Source organism: Natator depressus, chromosome 4, assembly GCF_965152275.1.
Source record: "Natator depressus isolate rNatDep1 chromosome 4, rNatDep2.hap1, whole genome shotgun sequence".
Classification (NCBI taxonomy): domain Eukaryota; kingdom Metazoa; phylum Chordata; order Testudines; family Cheloniidae; genus Natator; species Natator depressus.
Genome location: NC_134237.1, coordinates 107,974,024 through 107,993,893, shown reverse-complemented (window position 1 = coordinate 107,993,893; position 19,870 = coordinate 107,974,024). Strand labels below are relative to the sequence as shown.

Genomic DNA, 19,870 nt, shown 5'->3' with positions numbered 1-19,870 from the left:
ACATATGCTCTACCCTGCTCCCCTTCCCTTCTTTTGTCTCTGTTTTGCTAGTCTCCTCTGAACAAAACCTCACTTTAAAAATTTTAAAAGCCCCTAAAATATGCTGAAACATAGGTGCTGGAACTAGGGGTACTTGAAGTGCTGCCGCACCCCCTGGCTTGAAGTGGTTTCCATTATATACAGGGCTTACACTTTGGTTCAATGGCTCTCAGCACCCCCACTATAGAAATTGTTCGAGAACTACTGTCCTGGAATCAATGTGACATTTTCAGACTACCACACTATTCTGCCTGCTTGTAAGTGATATCTCTTCTTCCACACTCTTTGTTTGTGTTGTCTATTTAGAATGTAATCTTTTCAGGCCAGTGACTGTTTCCTGCCTGATGATTTTAGACAGTAAGGTCCTGATCTTGATTGGAGCCCTTAGATGTCACCCTCAAACAAATCAGTGAATAATTACATAATTCTGTACAGGTTTCAGAGTAGCAGCCGTGTTAGTCTGTATTCGCAAAAAGAAAAGGAGTACTTGTGGCACCTTAGAGACTAACAAATTTATTTGAGCATAAGCTTTCGTGAGCTACAGCTCACTTCATTGGATGCATTCAGTGGAAAATACAGTGGGGAGATTTATATACACAGAGAACATGAAACAATGGGTGTTTCCATACACACTGTAAGGAGAGTGATCACTTAAGATGAGCTAATACCAGGAGAGCGGGGGGGGGGGGGGGGAGAAAACCTTTTGTAGTGATAATCAAGGTGGACCATTTCCAGCAGTTGACAAGAACGTCTGAGGAACAGTGGGGCAGGGAATAAACAGTCACAATATTACAACAAAAAGACTTCAGAAACAGACTCCAATGAGAGACTGCTGAACTGGAATTAATTTGCAAACTGGATACAATTAACTTAGGCTTGAATAGAGACTGGGAGTGGATGGGTCATTACACAAAGTAAAACTATTTCCCCATGTTTATTCCCCCTTCCCCTCACTGTTCCTCAGACGTTCTTGTCAACTGCTTGAAATGGCCCACCTTGATTATCACTACAAAAGGCTTTCTCCCCCCCCCCCCAGCTCTCTTGCTGGTATTAGCTCATCTTAAGTGATCACTCTCCTTACAGTGTGTATGACAACACCCATTGTTTCATGTTCTCTGTGTATATAAATCTCCCCACTTTATTCCACTGAATGCATCCAATGAAGTGAGCTGTAGCTCACGAAAGCTTATGCTCAAATAAATTTGTTAGTCTCTAAGGTGCCACAAGTACTCCTTTTCTTTTTATAATCCTGTACCTACATTACACTATAATAGAATAACTGTTAAACACATTAAGGTTGCAATGTCAAGCACTCAAAAGTTTGGCATTCCCTAACAGTTCTGGCTGAAATAAAAAAAAAAAAAATTAAATAAATCAGCATTACACCCAGCATAGAAGATTTCAGCCGAAATTGCTTAAGTCTGGCAGAGTTATAAGGGACTGAAAACAGGTCTTATAAAGAGAAATGTTGAGTAATCTTAATAATAAAGCAGTACTACCAATCTTATCTATAATTCTGTATTATACACCAAAGGTGAAATCCTGGCCCCCGCTGAACTCAATGACAAAACTGCCAAATGGGTCAAGATTTTACCCTAAGCATCTAAAGTATTGATGCTGCCAAACAAAAAGCAGGAAGCCTCCATCGGGAATGCTTTTGTTTAGTGTGAATACCACCATCCGTAAGAAATGAGGATGACATACGAAGCACTTTAAATAAAATAGCTAGCTCATCTTTAGCACTCTCACATAGTCAAAGATACTAACAGAGAGACAATTAAAATTATTTTCAAATGAAGCAGAAGTACAAATTACATTATCAGTACCCAGGTTTTGGCAGCTAGTGATTAAATTATAATACCAAGTGTTTTCAGTAAATACATATTCACGGCAATCATACAAGATATTTACACCCAGTTTAGAAGCTGAAATAGGGACAGATTGCTGAAAAATTTTGCAAGGGTAGGCTCAATATTAGGTCATTATAAAGTATATCATTGCTGCTCTCTGCTGGTCAAAAGGGGGGAAAATACAGTATATACATATCTCACGTGTGAACAGGAACAGGAAATATTTTTGCAGTTATACCGCAGTCTCAGCCATAAAATGTTGTGTCTAATGTGATTTTTTCATGATATATTGTTCATCAGTATCCTTCAGACCAACAACATTAATAATAAATACAATCAATCAGTGACCTGTGCATACATACTACCACTATATAGCTTACTGGCTGCCACATTTGCACGATTTATCATCAAATAGTAAATGGTGTCAACTCAGGTTCCAAATCTACCTGTCCCAAAATTCAGATTCACACACAGCATTAAATCTCTCAAATCAGGTAATTAGGTGTATGAGTCCCTGTTTTTTACAGAATTCCAAGTTTTGGAGGATGTAAAAACATGGTATCCAAAATTAGATAATTTTGATTGCCTAAATTTAGACATGATTACTTGAAGGTAGAGTAGAATATTGGAACTGAGGCTCAATCTGGAGATCAAAGGGCAAAATTTTGCTATTTTAGGTTGTTAATATTCATTGAAATTAACCGTTTTAATAAAAAAACAAACTGGTCCCTCATTTGCACACCATGTCCTACCATATAAAACATAGGTCCTAATCCTACATTGAGATTCTCTAGCACAGACTCTTGCACCTCTATGGTATTGCACCAAAGTCAAAGCAAAAATTGCTTTGTTTTCTTATAACATTTTATTGTTTTTATTTGTATGTGATTTTAAAATATGCGGCTTTATATTTTATTTATATTCAGACAGCCGATTTGTTTCATTTGGCTATGTGAAAGAAAAATGCTTTTGTTTTCAGTATTTTTATGTTGACTTAATCTTTTAAAGAACACAAACAAGTAATCAAGAGTGCATTTATAGAAATAAACATGAACTGGCAAGGGAACTGAAAAGAGAACTGTTCAGAAACCAAATCAGAGTAACCAGCTGAGTATTCCTAATTTGCATAAATTGCATACAAAGTATCCAGAGTTTGAGAATGAAAATCATTGCAGACCTATAGAATTCAGGAACTGAAAGGAACCAAGATTGCTTCCACTGAAGCAAGATTGGGTTCATGGACTCACAAACTGTAAAGAGCAGGAAATGGAGAATTAAAAGATTTAAGACACAATTACGACAGGCTGTAAAGTGAATGGAACAAACTTTTAAGGAGCTTGGATTTGGAAGAACCTGTGTTGTCTCTAGATTTGACATCAGGGAATTAAGAGTTGATTGTTTCCTAAATCTTAAAAGATTGGTACTGTTGGAAATATGGGAGACAATTATAGTTTTACCAGACCAGGCATATCGCAAGGTAAAATATCTTGGCTTGAAAGTCTGTAATTTTAACTGATTCTTTTTACTTGCAACTCTTTGCCAGTTATTAAAGTTCAAGATGCAGCACTCCTCGTGGACATTTACCTCTATTAATAAAGGACACATGCGAGTAACCAGAAAATCCTAAACCTAGAGAAAGTAGGTTCCAGATTTAAGGAAGTCAAACCTTAAAATAGGCTGAACTAAAAAGTTTCTCTGTTGAGAAGTATTCTTCTCTGTCATAGCTTGACCTCTGACCCATCTTTACATCAGAAGACTGCCTTGCCTGGGGTTGGTGAGTGAAGATGAAAAATTTCAAGGCTACCGTTTTGGGAGAAATATAAAATGTTTTGAATTTCTCATTTCTGAGCCAACAATCATTTGGCTTTTACTTTCAAGTGCTTCCTTGAGACCAACATGAACTTTGACTCCAACAAGAAACTTGCCATCTAAGTATGGTGAAGTACAGAGACATTTTGAGATAGCTGCTGCCATTTAAAAAAATTATATCTATATGGATTATTTTTTCATCCCTCCCTACCATTGTATGTTGCTTTTCTTGTTATTTTGTAAGTTCTTCAACACCAAGACTGTATATGTATGGACAATGCCTACCACCTTGTGGTACTAACAGAAATAAATTATTAGTAATAGCTAGTGCTGACAGCACCAGCAGCATAATAGGCACTGTACAAACACAAAACAAGGCACACATTTCCTGTCTCAAAGAGCTTTCAAACTAAAAGACAAAATAGACAGACCTACGTTAGGGGATGGAGGTGCAAAGTGAAAATAAAGTAGTCAAGCGGGTCACTGGATATGTTTTGAAGATGTATGATAAAAACCATCCTTTGTGTTTGTTAAGATGTATAGGATATTTCCAATTTTGCCTCAACCTTATTATCATTAATCTACAGTTTTTTGTTTTCTTTCTTGTCGTCAGAGTTGAACTGGGTCTTCAGGAGGGATTTTAATGTGGCTTTGTGGACCAACTGAGGAAAGGGTATTATACTTTCAAGGAGTAGTGCAGAAGTATATGTGGAGGCAAATGTGGGTGAAGTTGACAGATAGCATGAATGTGAAACAAGAGGCTTGATCTGTGTGTAGTGGAAAGGCAGCCAGTGGAGGGATTTCAAGGATTGAAGGTGGGTTTAACATAGTTGAAGTGACAGACTATAAAGAGAAGGGAGGAATTTTTTAAGGAACTAGGACTTGGAACAACATGGCCTGCGTTATGTCCTCATGTGACTTCAGGGAATTAAGAGTTGATCTTTTCCTAAGGCTCAAAGATTGGTATTGTTAGAAATATGAAAGATTATCTTAGTAGCAGCATTTTGTATAGGTTGAAATGGGCAACCTAAGTATTAAGGAGCACATAGAGGAAGCAACATAACAGGATTTCTGAGCCCTTACTCTGTCCCTGTCTCACCTGTTTAGGATCAGCCAAAGCCTGGCCCTCTTTATATTGCTGTATGCTAGAAAGCTCTCTGATGTCAAACATGACACATTTTAAATGATACTATTTCAAATATATTTTGTTAATATCTGGTCATTCAAAAGCACAAATAAGGCCAAAAACAAACTGAATCCTAATTTTGGCCAAGTAACTCTTTGTGACGGAAGAGTAAATCTGACTCTTTTAGGAAGTAATACCCATTTCACCTCAGTCCCCCATTCCTTTTGGCTACTGAACATCCTACGCACTTCATGTCCAAGCATCTGTACTATGACTTCCATTACTCCAAGTCAACTCTCTGACACCACATTCTACAGGCCATTACCCTCTGACCCCACTGAGGATTACCAAAAGAAACTACACGATCCGCTCAAGAAACTCCCTAAAGCAGCACAGGAACAAATCTACACTGACACATACCTAGAGCCCTGACCAGAGGCATTCTACCTGCTACCCACAATCCATAAACCTGGGAATCCTGGATGCCCCATCATCTCAGGCATTGGCACCCTATCAGCAGGATTATCTGGCTATGTAGACTCTCTCCTCAGGCCCTTCGCTACCAGCAGTCCCAGCTATCTTCGAGACACCACTGACTTCCTGAGCAAACTAAAATCCTTGAACCATCACCAGTTCATTCACCTGCACGTCCATCAATGTAATATATGCCATCATGTGCTAGCAATGCCCCTCTGCTACGTACATCAGCCAAACTGGACAGTCCCTACGTAAAAGGATAAATGGACACAAATAGGATATTAGGAATGGCAATATACAAAAACCTGTAGGAGAACACTTCAACCTCCCTGGACACACAATAGCAGATTTAAAGGTAGTCATCCTGCAGCAACAAAACTTCACGACCAGACTTCAAAGAGAAACTGCTGAGCTTCAGTTCATTTGCAAATTTGGCATCATCAGCTCAGGATTAAACGAAGACTGTGAATGGCTAGCCAACTACAAAAGCAGTTTCTCCTCCCTTGGTGTTCACACCTCAACTGCTAGAAGAGGGCCTCATTCTCCCGGATTGAACTAACCTCATTATTCCTAGCATGATTCTTACTTGCATATGTATACCTGCCTCTGGAAATTTCCACTACACGCATCTGATGAAGTGGGTATTCACCCATGAAACCTTATGCTATAAGACGCCTGTTAGTCTATAAGGTGCCACAGGACTCTTTGCCGCTTTTACAGATCCAGACTAACATGGCTACCCCTCTGATACACTACAATCCTTTGATGATCTTCCAGAAAACACCATCCTAGCCACTATGGATGTAGAAGCCCTCTACACCAACATTCCATGCAAAGATAGACTACAAGCCATCAGGAATAGCATCCCTGATACCATCACGGCAAACCTGATGGCTGAAATTTATGACTTTGTCCTCACGCACAACTATTTCAGATTTGGGGATAATTTATACCTTCAAGTCAGCAGGACTTCTATGGGTACCCGCATGGCCCCTCAATATGCCAACATTTTAATGGCTGACCTAGAACAACGCTTCCTTAGGTCTCGTCCCCCCAGCGCCCCTACTCTACTTGCGCTACATTGATGACATCTTCATCATCTGGACCCATGGAAAAGAAGCCCTTGAGGAATTCCACCATGATTTCAACGATTTCCACCCTACCATCAACCTCAGCCTGGACCAGTCCACACAAGAGAACCACTTCCTAGACACTACAGTGCTAATAAGCAATGGTCACAAACACCACCCTATATCGGAAACCTTCTGACTGCTATACTTACCTACAGGCCTCCTGCTGTCATCCAGACCACATCACACGATCCATTGTCTAAAGCCAAGCTCTAAGATACAACCGCATTTGCGTCGATCCCTCAGACAGAGACAAACACCTACAGAATCTCTATCAAGCATTCTTAAAACTGCAGTACCCACCTGCTGAAGTGAAGAAACAGACTGACAGAGCCAGAAAGGTCCAAGAAGTCACCTACTACAAGACAGGCCCAACAAAGAAAGTAACAGAATGACACTAGCTGTCACCTACAGCCCCCAATTAAAACCTCTCCAGCGCATCATCAAGGATCTACAACCTATCCTGAAGGACGACCCCTCACTCTCACAGACCTTGGGAAACAGGCCAGTCCTTGCTTACAGACAGCCTCCAAACCTGAAGCAAATACTCACCAGCAACTACACACCACACAACAAAAACACCAACCCAGGGACCAAACCCTGCTACAAACCCCGGTGCCAACTGTGTCCACATATGTATTCAAGGGACACCATCATAGGACCTAACCACATGAGCCACACCATCAGGCACTCGTTCACCTGCACATCTACTAATGTGAGATATGCCATCATGTGCCAGCAATGCCCCTCTGCCATGTACATTGGCCAAACCAGACAGACAGTCTCTACGCAAAAGAATAAATGGACACAAATCTGACATCAGGAATCATAACATTCAAAAACCAGTAGGAGAACACTTCAATCTCTCTGGTCACTCAATAACAGACCTGAAAGTGGCAATTCTTCAACAAAAAAACTTCAAAAACAGACTCCAACGTGAAGCTGCAGAACTGGAATTAATTTGCAAACTAGATACCATCAGATTAGGCCTGAATAAAGACTGGGAGTGGTTGGGTCATTACAAAACCTAGCCTTAATTTCCCCAATACTAATTTCTCCCCACTGTTACTCACACCTTCTTGTCAACTGTCTGTAATGGGCCACTCTCTTACCACTTCAAAAGTTATTTCTCCTCCCTTGGTATCCTGCTGTTAATTGATTTATCTCATTAGACTGACCTAACACTTAGTAAAGCAACCCACATCCTTTCATGTATTTATACCTGCTCCTGTATCTTTTATTTCATACATCTGATGAAGTGGGTTTTAGCCCACGAAACCTTATGCCCAAATAAATTTGTTAGTCTCTAAGGTGCCACAAGGACTCCTCATTTTTTTTTGCCAAATCAGAAAGCATCTCATCAGCTAATACTGGTCAGAAAACTTTGTACATATACAGAATCTTGATAATTTCCAAATTCAAACATCTTTAAAACCCTGGTGTACTGTTTGCCTTTAATTTCAATTCTCCTTTATATAAAAGGCTTAGTTATGGAATCCTAAATTAGTTAATTTAATTGAGTAGTCCTAATGGGCAAGTATTACTCAGAATGAGTTAAAGTTGCAAAATCAGGCCCAAAACAAGGCAATCAAATTACCACATGGTGAAAACTATGTCTCTTTCACCAAAGCATTTAACTGCAAAGTGGGGCACTTTTACATTCTGATATCTGCGCCAATCAGTATTTAAAAAAAATATTAAACATAGAGCTCCTTTGACAAGTCACATCAAATACAAGATCTTTACCTAGAAGGAAACTGAGCTCAATTTGTTTAATTAATAAAATCAGTTTATTTTGTACAGTACAGAAATATGAATAATTTATGCCTTGATCCAAGCCTCACATTTTTCCTCAATGGAAAATCTCAGCACTTATAAAATGACACATCTAGATACAGCCTGGGAGTACACACATTGAACTGGCTTTGAGCATGTTGCATTAAAAGAATTGTCATCTAAAAAATAAATTCCCAAATGGCTTAAGGAGCTTCACTTGAGGTCACAGAAATCCATTTTATGACAATCAAAATAGGATGCAAAAAACCATTTTGTGATGTGTGTGCCTATTTTCTTAAACTCCATGTGAAATTAAGGAGATTATAAAGAGATACTGGAATATCTGAGCTAATGGCTGATGCATCGTTGCAATGGTAAATGTCCATATTTTATATTACAAAGTAAACTCCGTTTCAGTTGACTGTACAGATCATTAATGGATTATTAAAACATGCTTGTCTAGAGTGAATAAAGATTAATATTTTCTTCTTGCAATCAAGTGTTTTGGTGTAGTCTCAAGACATGGAAGCCTGTATTTCAAAACTTGTTTCCTGAAAACTGCCTATTAGTTATTTTCAAATTTAATATTAGCATCAAAACCCAGATCCAAACATTTCTGAACTTTGAGGTGTGAAGGATTCAAAGTCTAAACAGGATCAGGGTCCAAATTTTGTGCCCAGCTCCCAGCTTTGCAATGTGAAGCACTAAAAATCTGGATCTGAACACCACAACAGTTTAAAGCCTTCGTAGTCTGGATTAAAGAGTTACAGCTCAGGTCTGTCTCTTTTAAATAACAAAAGTACTTGAGGTGACTTCCAGTTTTCCAGAAAGGAGCTCTGAATAGATTTTACCAGCACTTACTAGTTGCCATAACATTTAAGCAAGTTAATTTCAAACTAAGTCAGCAAAGAAGCTTATTACTGTCATCCTTGTCTTTTCATCACCTCTCTTTGCTCCCATATCTAAAATTAAATTGGAAGAACTTTGGGACATGGACCATAGGTTGAAACATCTAGCACATTTTAGGGTGCTGAAAAATAAAAAATAAGAACAAATACTTGCAGTTCTCCAATACCTTTCATTCAAATATCTGAAAGTACTTTCCATTCTTACAGAGATATTGAGCAGCAAAGTATCATCATATCAATTTGAACTACAATGAAATGGAGACAGAAGTTACTCAAAATTTCGAAAAGTGACCATTGATTTTGGGTGCCTAACTTGAGACAATTTGGCCTTGATTTTCAGTGACAATGAACACTCACTTCTCCCATTCTCATTTACTTCAGTTGGGAGATGTGGGTGTTAAAAGTGGGAAATCAGGCCCAAGGTATATCTAGCAGGGTACCTAAAAACCTGAAATAACCGAAAATCAATGGCCCCTTTTGAAAATATTAGCCAAAGTGACTTACACATGGCTAGAAATAGTGTGTGAATGCCAAAGCTGTTAATTAAAATTAACAATCCTCTTAACTCTCTCCTCTACAAACAAAGTACCGTGCAAATGGAACACAAACATCTGAATGCAACATACGGTAAATAACGGGGAGTCCGGTGGCACCTTAAAGACTAAAAAATTTATTTGGGCATAAGCTTTCATGGGTAAAAAACCTACTTCTTCAGATGCATGGAGTGAAAATTACAGATGCAGGCATTATTATACTGACACATGAAGAGAAGGGAGTTACCTTACAAGTGGAGAACCAACGTTGACAGGGACAATTCAATCAGGTTGGATGTAGTCCACTCCCAATAATTGATGAGGAGCTGTCAATACCAAGAGAGGGAAAGTTGCTTTTGTTGTAAACCAGCCACTCCCAGTCCCTATTCAAGCCCAAATTAATGGTGTTAAATTTGCAAATGAATTTTAGTTCTGCAGTTTCTCTTTGCAGTCTGTTTTTGAAGTTTTTTTGCTGTAGTATGGCTACTGTTAAGTCTGGTACAGAACGTCCAGGGAGACTGAAGTGTTCTCCTACTGGCTTTTGTATGTTACCATTTGTGTTGTCCATTTATTCTTTTACATAGAGACTGTCCAGTTTGGCCAATGTACATGGTAGAGGGGCTGGCACACAATGGCATATATCACATTAGTAGATGTGCAGGTTAATGAGCCTCTGATGGTGTGGCTGATGTGGTTGGGTCCTCAGATGGTGTCGCTAGAGTAGATATGGGGACAGAGTAGGCAACGGGGTTTGTTACAGGGATTAGTTCCTGGGTTAGTGTTTCTGTGGCGTGGTGTGTAGTTGCTGGTGAGTATTTGCTTCAGGTTGGGGGACTGTCTGTGAGGACTGGCCTGCCTCCCAAGGTCTGTGAGAGTGAGGGATTGTTTTCCAGGATAGGTTGTAAATAGTCAATGATGTGCTGGAGAGGTTTTAGTTGGGGGCTGAAGGTGATGGCTAGTGGCGTTCTGTTATTTTCCTTGTTGGGCCCGTCCTGTAGTAGGTGACTTCTAGGTACCCGTCTTGCTCTGTCAATCTTTTTCCTCTCTTCCCCAGGTGGGTATTGTAGTTTTAAGAATGCTTGACAAAGATCTTATAGGTGTTTGCCTCTGTCTGAGGGATTGGAGCAAATTCGGTTGTATCTTTGGGCTCGGCTGTGGACAATGGACCATGTGATGTGTCCTGGATGGAAGCTGGAGGCATGTAGGTAAGTGCGGTGGTCAGTAGGTTTCTGGTATAGAGTGATGTTTATGTGACCACTTATTTTCACTCTAGTGTCCAGGAAGTGGACCTCTTGTGTGGACTGAGGTTGATGGTGGGGTGGAAATTGTTGAAATCTGGGTGGAATTCCTCAAGGGCCTCCTTCCCGTGGGTCCATATGATGAAGACGTCATCAATGTAGCGCAAGTACAGGAGGGGCGCTGGGGGACGAGAGCTGAGGAAGCATTGTTCTAAGTCAGCCATAAAAATGTTGGCATACTGTGGGACCATGCGGGTACCAATACCAGTGCTGCTGACTTGAAGGTATAAGTTGTCCCCAAATCTGAATGTTTGTGCGTGAGGACAAAGTCACAAAGCTCAGCCACCAGGTGTGCCATGGCCTCATCAGGGATACTGTTCTGGACAGCTTGTAGTCCATACTTGTGTGGAATATTGGTGTAAAGAGCTTCTACATCCACAGTGGCCAGGATCGTGTTTTCAGGAAGATTGCCAATGCATTGTAGTTTCCTAAGGAAGTCAGTGGTGTCTCGAAGATAGCTTGGAGTGCTGGTAGCATAGAGTCTGAGGAGAGAGTCCAAATAGTCAGATAATCCTGCTATAAGAGTGCCAATGCCTGAGATGATGGGGCGTCCAGGGTTTCCAGGTTTATGGATCTTGGGTAGCAGATAGAATACCCCTGGTTGGGGCTCTAGGGGTGTATCCGTGTAGATTTGTTCTTATGCTATAGCAGGGAGTTTCTTGAGCAGATGGTGTAGTTTCTTTTGGTAACCCTCAGTGGGATCAGAGGGTAATGGCCTGTAGAATGTGGTGTTGGAGAGTTGCCTGGTAGCCTCCTGTTCATAATCCGACCTGTTCATTATGACTACAGTACCTCCTTTGTCAGCCCCTTTGATTATAATGTCAGACTTGTTCCTGAGGCTGTGGATGGCGTTGCGTTCTGTATGGCTGAGGTTATGGGGCAAGTGATGCTGTTTCTTCACAATTTCAGCCTGTGCACGTCTGCAGAAGCACTCTATGTAGAAGTCCAGTCTGTTATTTCAACCATCAGGAGGAGTCCATGCAGAATTCTTCTTCTTGTGGTGTTGGCTGGAGGGTTCCTGTGGGTCAATGCATTGTTCAGTGGTGTGTTAAAAATATTCCTTGAGTCGGAGATGACGAAAGCAGGCTTTCACATCACCACAGATCTGTATCATGTTTGTGGGGGTGGTTTTTGTGGATACAGACTAACATCGCTACCCCTCTGATACTTGATACGGTAAATAGGACATACAAAAATAAAATAGGTAATACAAAAATAAAAATGGCCGAGTTTAGCCTTCACTGATGGGTTTGTGACTGAGAACTGTGATCTTCAGAGATCTTCCAACCACTTGCTAAAGAGACTACTGCAACTCCCTTTGTGGTTCAGATCCAGTTTCATTGCCTTTTATTTAAAAAAAATGCCACAAAAATCATTTTGATTACAGTGGCATTGTGGACAACACACCTTATTTCCCTAATGTTTCTTTTTGCTTTCCCAGTGTGTAACTGAGGTATGGACTGAGATGGAAAGCTCAGGCTCAATCCAGGTAAAATGAAGGGTATGCATTTTAAGGAACTGTCCAGGGATCTGACCTCAAACTCAGCTGAGGGTTTCTGTCCTCTGTTTGTCAAGGTGGTTTGCAATCTTACATTCTTCCTGAAGTCATCTCTGCTCCTGGCTTCTCAAATAGCAGTAATTTCCAGAAATGCTTGCCCCCATTCTTCAGATGGTCAAAATGATTGCACCCCTTCTTCTCAATGTACTCCTTACCTTGATCATCTATTCCTTCGTCACTTTCAGAACATTTCAGCAAACTACATTTGGTATTACCCTGAAGTCTCATCAGGAAGCTGCAGCTATTGTATAAAGTAGTGGCCCACCTTCTAGATTTACTAGGCCATTGAAGGGATAGCATGCTACTACTCTAACTTCACTGGCTGCCAGTTCACTTCTGGATGTAAGACAGGGTCTTGCTCATGGTCTCTAAAGCCCTAAATAATCTGGGACCCATGTATCATGGCCCTGGTCTACACTGGGGGAGAGGAAAATCGATCTAAGTTACGTGAATAACGTAGCTGAAGTCGACGTACTTAGATCGACTTATCATGGTGTCTCCACCGTGGTGAGTCGACTACTGCCGCTCCCCCGTAGACTCTGCCTGCGCCTCTCGCAGCGCTGGAGTACAGGAGTCGAGAGAGTGCTCGGGGGTTGATTTATCGCATCTAGACTAGACATGATAAATCAATCCCCGCTGGATCGATCGCTGCCCGCCGATCCGGCAGGTAGTGAAACATACCCTCCTTATGACTTGATAAGGCTGGTGATAGGAGCTTATCTGGAATTTACTCCTTAGATGGATTAATCCAAGCTGCCTGTTTCATCATCTATATGCACATGAAATAACTTAATCCCCATTTGGATGAACAAATAAGAAAGGGTTCTATCCACCATACTGATAATTAATCCTCACTTGCTTACCTATCCACCTTTAACTTCATGCCATCTAGTGTGGAATTGCAATGGGAGGCTGAAGCTTGGCACGTAAGGAGGAGGCTGCGTGAAAAGCATTGTAATCTGGGTTACATTCAGTATAGGGAGTCCTCGGATTTACGATGCCCAATTTACGTCAGACATCACTTATGACGCTTTCCAACTGACTGCCCATTTCGCCCCTATGATGCTTGTTTCGCCCCTATAACAAAAGCTGGCTAGGGAGAACAGCACACATCACATGCTGAGCCTCAGCCAACCACTGATTTCACTGTTCAAGCTTTCTGACTGGCTTAGCCTGGGGCCAGGGGCCAGGAGCCAATCAAAAACAAATGGCAAAGCTACCCGGCAACAAGCTACCCTGGCTGTGGACACCAATCAGACAAGTGACTGCAAAGGACCTCCTTCCAGCTCCATTCATTATAATGCAACCACGAAGTTATTTACAAGCAACTCTGTAAAAAGCAAGCCCAATTCTGTGTAGTATCTTGCTGGCATTCTGAGCAGCCGCCTGCCTTGTTGCCTGTCTCCCTGGCATTCTGCCCAGCCTGACTTAAGAAGCCCAGTTGCTGTTCTTTGTGGTTCTAAAAAAAAATTTTTAAATGGCAGAAAAACGTAAATCCAGTGCAGGTGACGTTTCTTCTTCTAAGAAACACAGAACAATTACTATGGAAACAAAAATGGATGTCATTAAGAGATCCAGAGACAGCAATTGAAATCAGCAGAGCTTTGGATATCCCCCAAACAACTATCGTGACCATCCTGAAAGACAAAATTAGAATTCAGGAACTTGTCAAGGACTCAGCTCCTATGCAGTCAACTGTGATAGCTAAGCAGCATGTTAGACTCATTGCTCACGTTGAGAAACTGTTAATTGTTTGGCTGTAGGATCAATATCAACGCAGCACTCCTGTGAGTCTAGGCATAATTCAGGAAAAGGCTAGGAGTCTTTATGAAGAGCTAAAGAAACAACAGGGGGAGCTCTACTCATGAGCACTTTAATGCAAGCAAAGGCTGGTTTATGAGTTTTAAAGCCAGGGCCAATTTGCACAACATCAGGGTCTTGCGAAGCTGCCAGTACTGATGAGGCAGCAGCTTGTGCTTTTCCTGACACATTGGCTAAAATAATTGAGGAGGGTGGCTATTGTGCTCTTCAAGTTTTTTAATGTTGACAAAACTGGGCTCTTTTGGAAAAGAATGCCAAGAGAACCTACATAGCCAAAGAGGAGAAATCCATGCCAGGGTTCAAAGCTGCTAAGGATAAGCTCACTCTTTTGCTCAGTTCAATTGCTGAAGGTGACTTTAAACGCAAACCCTTGGTTGTTTACTGGTTGGAAAACCCCAGGGTTTTCGAGGGATATTCCAAGGCATTTCTCCCAGTGATATGGAAATACAATCCTAAGACATGGGTCAATAAGAACATTTTTGAGGATTGGTTTAATCATTATTCATGCCAAGTGTCAGGACCTATTGCAGCATTTAAAACACTGTTAATCCTCGACAATGTTATTGGTCATCTAGCCATCCTTGATGACATGCATCCTGACATCAAAGTGGTGTTTCTGTCTCCCACCACCACCTCATAGTTGGAACCCCTGGACCGGGGAGTAATCACATCCTTCAAGGCCTACTATCTCAGGAGCACATTTGCCCAGGCCATCAGGGCAACTGAGAAGCAAGGTAGACCAACTCTGAAGGAATTCTAGAAGGGCTTCACCATGCAGTTAAGTACATTGGTGAGACATGGAATGATGTGAAACAATCCAATTTGAATGGAGTTTGGAAAAAGTTGTGTCCTGACTTTGTGTCTGATTTCCCAGGATTCACAGACACTGTTGATGACACGACCCAAGCAGTTGTTGAGATGGGCAAAGAACTCAACTTAGATGTTGCACCAGAGGTGGTTGATGAGTTCCTAGCACCACATTGTGAGGAATTAACTAATGAGGACCTCATTGAATTGGAAAAGCAGAAGGTAGCAAAGAAAGAAAATTATGTGCCCACTTCTGAGACTCCAGCCCGTAAAAAACTTGACAAAAGTGTTGGCTGAGGCATTTCAACATTTGGAAGCTGCCATGTCCCTCTTTGAGGAACATGACCCCAACAGTGTATCTGTGAATAGGCGCATATCCAACATGTACAACTGCTACAGAGAAATTTACAAGGAGAAGAGAAGAACATCTGCTCAAACTTCCTTGGACACTTTCTTTATGACTCCAGAGAAACCTGCAGCGCAGACTTCAGAGAAGACCCAGGCCAAGAGCCTCCAACCTCAAAAAGTTCTGGAAAGTCAAAGCATATGTGATTTTATATGTTTATTTGAATGCTGTTTACCAAATAAATACATTCATGTTGCTACATTAGTCATGTATAATTCATTTAGTACAAAAATCTGGGTTATTGTGGTGAAAATAGTGTATCAAGCCTTGGGTTCAGCAACAAATCCCCCCTTTATACCATTGATTCCTATGGGAAAAAAGTGGTTTTGACTTACAATGTTTCGACTTACAATGCAATTTTGAGGAATGAATTGTGTTATAAGTCAGAGGACTCACTGTAGTTTTACATGAATAACCCAGGGGACATTATGAAAGAACACAAATGAGCGCTTTTTACATTATCATTCTCTAGACTCATTAGTTCCATCTTATTAGAGATGTGCTAACTCACTCAAGGCCCTATATGAAGAGAAATAAATGTATGCAAAAAGACAAACGTGGCAAAGGGACATGGAAGAAAAGGAAAAAGTGAATGCTATGTGGCATGATTCACTCCTTTTCAAAACTGACAGCAGCCCATCCACGGCTTCCCCACATTTCTGTGCCTCCACTGAATTTTGAGGGAGCAGCTAAATGGTGGAGGACAGTAAGTGAGAGGGGTATCTGAAAACAGGTGGCAATTTACTCAAATAGATTTATTATTCAATTACTTATTTGTGATTTTTATGTATTGATTGTGACTATTTCTCTGTAAATCAGAAATATTCCCAACTAGGGCTTTTGACACTATCATAGTGGTAATACTAATAATGAAGTTGTGAAGGTTGCTTATAATGGAGCAAATGAGACTCATGGTACTGGTTAGATGAGCACAAAAGCACGTCTAGCAGGAATACTCATTAACGCAAATTTTTAAAAAACACCTTTGTTTCCACTAATACACGTGCATGCAATCTTGAAACTCGGATTCTGTGAACATTTATGCCAGTAAAACTTCAATGCTACTTTGGATACTGAACACAAGAGAGACAAACATGGCCACAAAACTTTCTTTAAGAAGACGTGAATGAATATTCACTGAAAGGTTGTTTTTTTTTCAGAATTCTCCTACTTAGCATTTGCAAATCTCTTTGAAGATGTAAAGGACTCTACATGCCAAATTGTATCATTATCCCCTGCTATCCCTAACACTTGCAATATCGACTGAACTACACTCTTAAATTCTTAGTAAGTTAAATGTTAAATTATTCTTCAAAAAGCACAAAATCTCACAATCCATGGTGTGAGACCATTTCTAATGATGTAGGAGCTAAAAGACAAATAGTCTAAGATGAGTAGCCAGAAAGTACAGCATACTATCAACTCAAGCACTGGCAACTGCAAATGAAAGTTTATTCATGTCTGCATTTGTTTCTGGTTTCTGATTCACTAGTTAATAAACAGAGCTGTGCAAACTCTGCAGAGTTTGATTCTGAAGGGAAACTAACTGCCCGCAGATTCATCTGGTGATTCACGATAGATTAACTCTCCATCAGGCTTTCCTTAAAGCATCTCATCAAGAGCCGTGATGGCATGATGCATATTCACACATTTGCTTCCCACCCTTGCTTCCCAACAGTACAACACTAGCACAAACTCTTCCTAAACCATCTCCTCTCCCAACTCTCAGTGCTAGCTGGCTTTGTTGAACAGCGGATGACAACAGCTCCGTAAAATCGGTAGCTAAGAAACCCTGAATCTAGGAGAGAAACCTTAACCCTGGTATGCGGTTGATGAGAAACCAAAATGGTTCCTTATCTAGAGCCAGCTAGACCCAGGAGGAGCAAGCAAGAAGGGGGCAGGCCACTGTCATCCCCCCCGAACTGACCAGAGGTATTAATGTAAGAAGAGGCAGTCTTGAGGATTACTTGAAAAGTGAGATGGCTGTTGGAGGACAAAAAAAAGTGGGTGTCATGTATTTCTTAAGTGCACACAACCTCAGCTCATAGTTACTTGCAAACTGTCACAAGCATAGGATAAGATTCACAAACAAAAGCATTATCAAATCCAAGGGTCAGGCTGAGGTGGACTGAAGTTAAATGGGAATATTTCACACCGCTCCAATAATAAAGCCTGAAACACTTCAGAAGTTTCAAAACACACTTAAGTATAAGAATTGGGCATAGACAGACAATATTAAAATGAGTAATCTTGTTTATCTTGAAAACAAATTTGATCCTGAATTGTTATTAATTCATTTACACAGACTAAGCAGAGGCAATGCATCCGATGAAGTGAGCTGTAGCCCACGAAAGCTTATGCTCTAATACATTTGTTAGTCTCTAAGGTGCCACAAGTACTCCTGGTTTTTTTTGCGGATACAGACTAACATGGCTGCTACTCTGAAACCTGTAATTTGTCATTGAACTCCTTATTTATTGTTTGTTTATTTAATATCCAGTGTTTATTCACAGCACTATTTAGGATACAGTGAAAGCGAATGAAGCTTTTTTCTTTTAACTGCTTTCTGGTATCCTGGGCAGATAGTAGAGAATAAGGGAGTCATCTGTATTATTTTTTATGACTGTCTTATTTACCTGCTTGATAATATCCTGCCTGTCTGCATGGAGCTAAATCAAAGGAAGCTCTGAGTAGGGAAACAGCACATGGGGTAAACAACTTAAGGGAGTTAAAATAACAATGGCTAGTCCATTAATGGGTAAGAAGCTTTATTCAGGCACCAGAATTATGTGAAAGCCTAAGTATTAAAAAAAAATCATAAATAGACCCTCTAGGGAAAAAAGAAGGGTGAGTGAGTTTTCAGTAGAGCTGGTTAGAAATTTTCCAACAAAAAACAGAATTTCATCAGAAGAATGCCAGTTTACAGGAACTGAAATGTACCATAAAAGTGAGTTGCGTTCAACTAAATTTTGTCAAATCACAAGAATGCAAACCTGCCTGGCCCTCTACCAGCTCTCCTGAAGGGCTGCTGGGGAGCCTGGACTCTGAATAAGAAGATTTAGAGTTAAAGATTAAAATTTACCTTTAATTCATTCCATGGGAGCCATGCTTTGCGTCAGCATTGATTTTTTCATACCAATCTATTTAAAAAGCCTCCAAGTACACTCAGGCAGAAGAAAGAAAGTCCTGGCCTTAGTGTTGATTTTAAGTGATTTACCATATCTTTTGTATACCATACTCCATGAAATGACAATTAAAACCAACTACTTACTGAAAAATATTGTTGCCAAATAAATTCTACAGATTTAATACACTCTAAACAACTAGGCTTTCAATATTGAAAGCCCAAAAAGGGCTACTGAATTAAAGCTACTTTTTGTAACTTTCTAGGCAGAAATCCTTTCTAGTACAGAACAGGCTCTTATCAGGTTTCAGAGTAGCAGCCGTGTTAGTCTGTATTCGCAAAACGAAAAGGAGTACTTGTGGCACCTTAGAGACTAACCAATTTATTTGCGCATTGTTTTTCAATTTCCATGTCAAGGTTCCTTCCGCACTCTGAACTCTAGGGTACAGATGTGGGGACCTGCATGAAAACCTCCTAAGCTTACTTTTACCAGCTTAGGTTAAAACTTCCCCAATGTACAAACTATTTTACCCTTTGCCCTTGGACTTCCACTGCCACCACCAAACTTTATCTGGGTTCCTGAGAAAACGTTGTTTGGAAACGTCTTTCCCCCCAAAATCCTCCCAACCCTTGCACCCCACTTCCTGGGGAAGGTTTGGTAAAAATCCTCACCAATTTGCATAGGTGACCACAGACCCAAACCCTTGGATATTAGAACAATGAAAAAGCATTCAGTTTTCTTACAAGAAGACTTTTAATAGAAGTAAAAAAGAATCACCTCTGTAAAATCAGGATGGTAAATACCTTACAGGGTCATTAGATTCAACACATAGAGAATCCCTCTAGGCAAAACCTTAAGTTACAAAAAAGACATACAGACAGGAATATTCATTCTATTCAGCACAGCTATTTTCTCAGCCATTTAAAGAAATCATAATCTAACACATACCTAGCTAGATTACTTACTAAGTTCTAAGACTCCATTCCTGTTCTGTCCCCGGTTCTTATCAGTTATACTCAGCAACCACTGGTCGTCTTTGTTTTGGAAACACCATGAATTGGTATTTCTGAAACTATTTGAGAATTTCTAGTTTGCAGGAAATTTCAGAAAAATTGCTTTCAATCTATATTGAACCAAAACTAAACTAAAATTTAAAAATCTCAAAGTTTCTTGCGGACCAAAAGTCCTGAGTTTCAGTCAGCTCTAG

At 40.4% G+C, this 19,870-nt stretch overlaps 1 protein-coding gene across 3 annotated transcripts in view; it reads right to left on the bottom strand.

Moving 5' to 3' along the window:
* Positions 1 to 19,870, bottom strand: part of KCNIP4 (potassium voltage-gated channel interacting protein 4) — an 857,625-nt gene that overhangs the window by 356,717 nt on the left and 481,038 nt on the right. The window contains exon 1 of one of the 3 annotated variants that reach the window (XM_074951606.1): positions 9,896 to 9,912. The exons of the other annotated variants lie outside the window; for them this stretch is intronic. The gene's annotated coding sequence lies outside the window, so the exon portion shown is untranslated. Of the gene's footprint in view, positions 1 to 9,895; positions 9,913 to 19,870 lie in introns of those variants that run through there. 3 annotated transcript variants of the gene reach the window in all.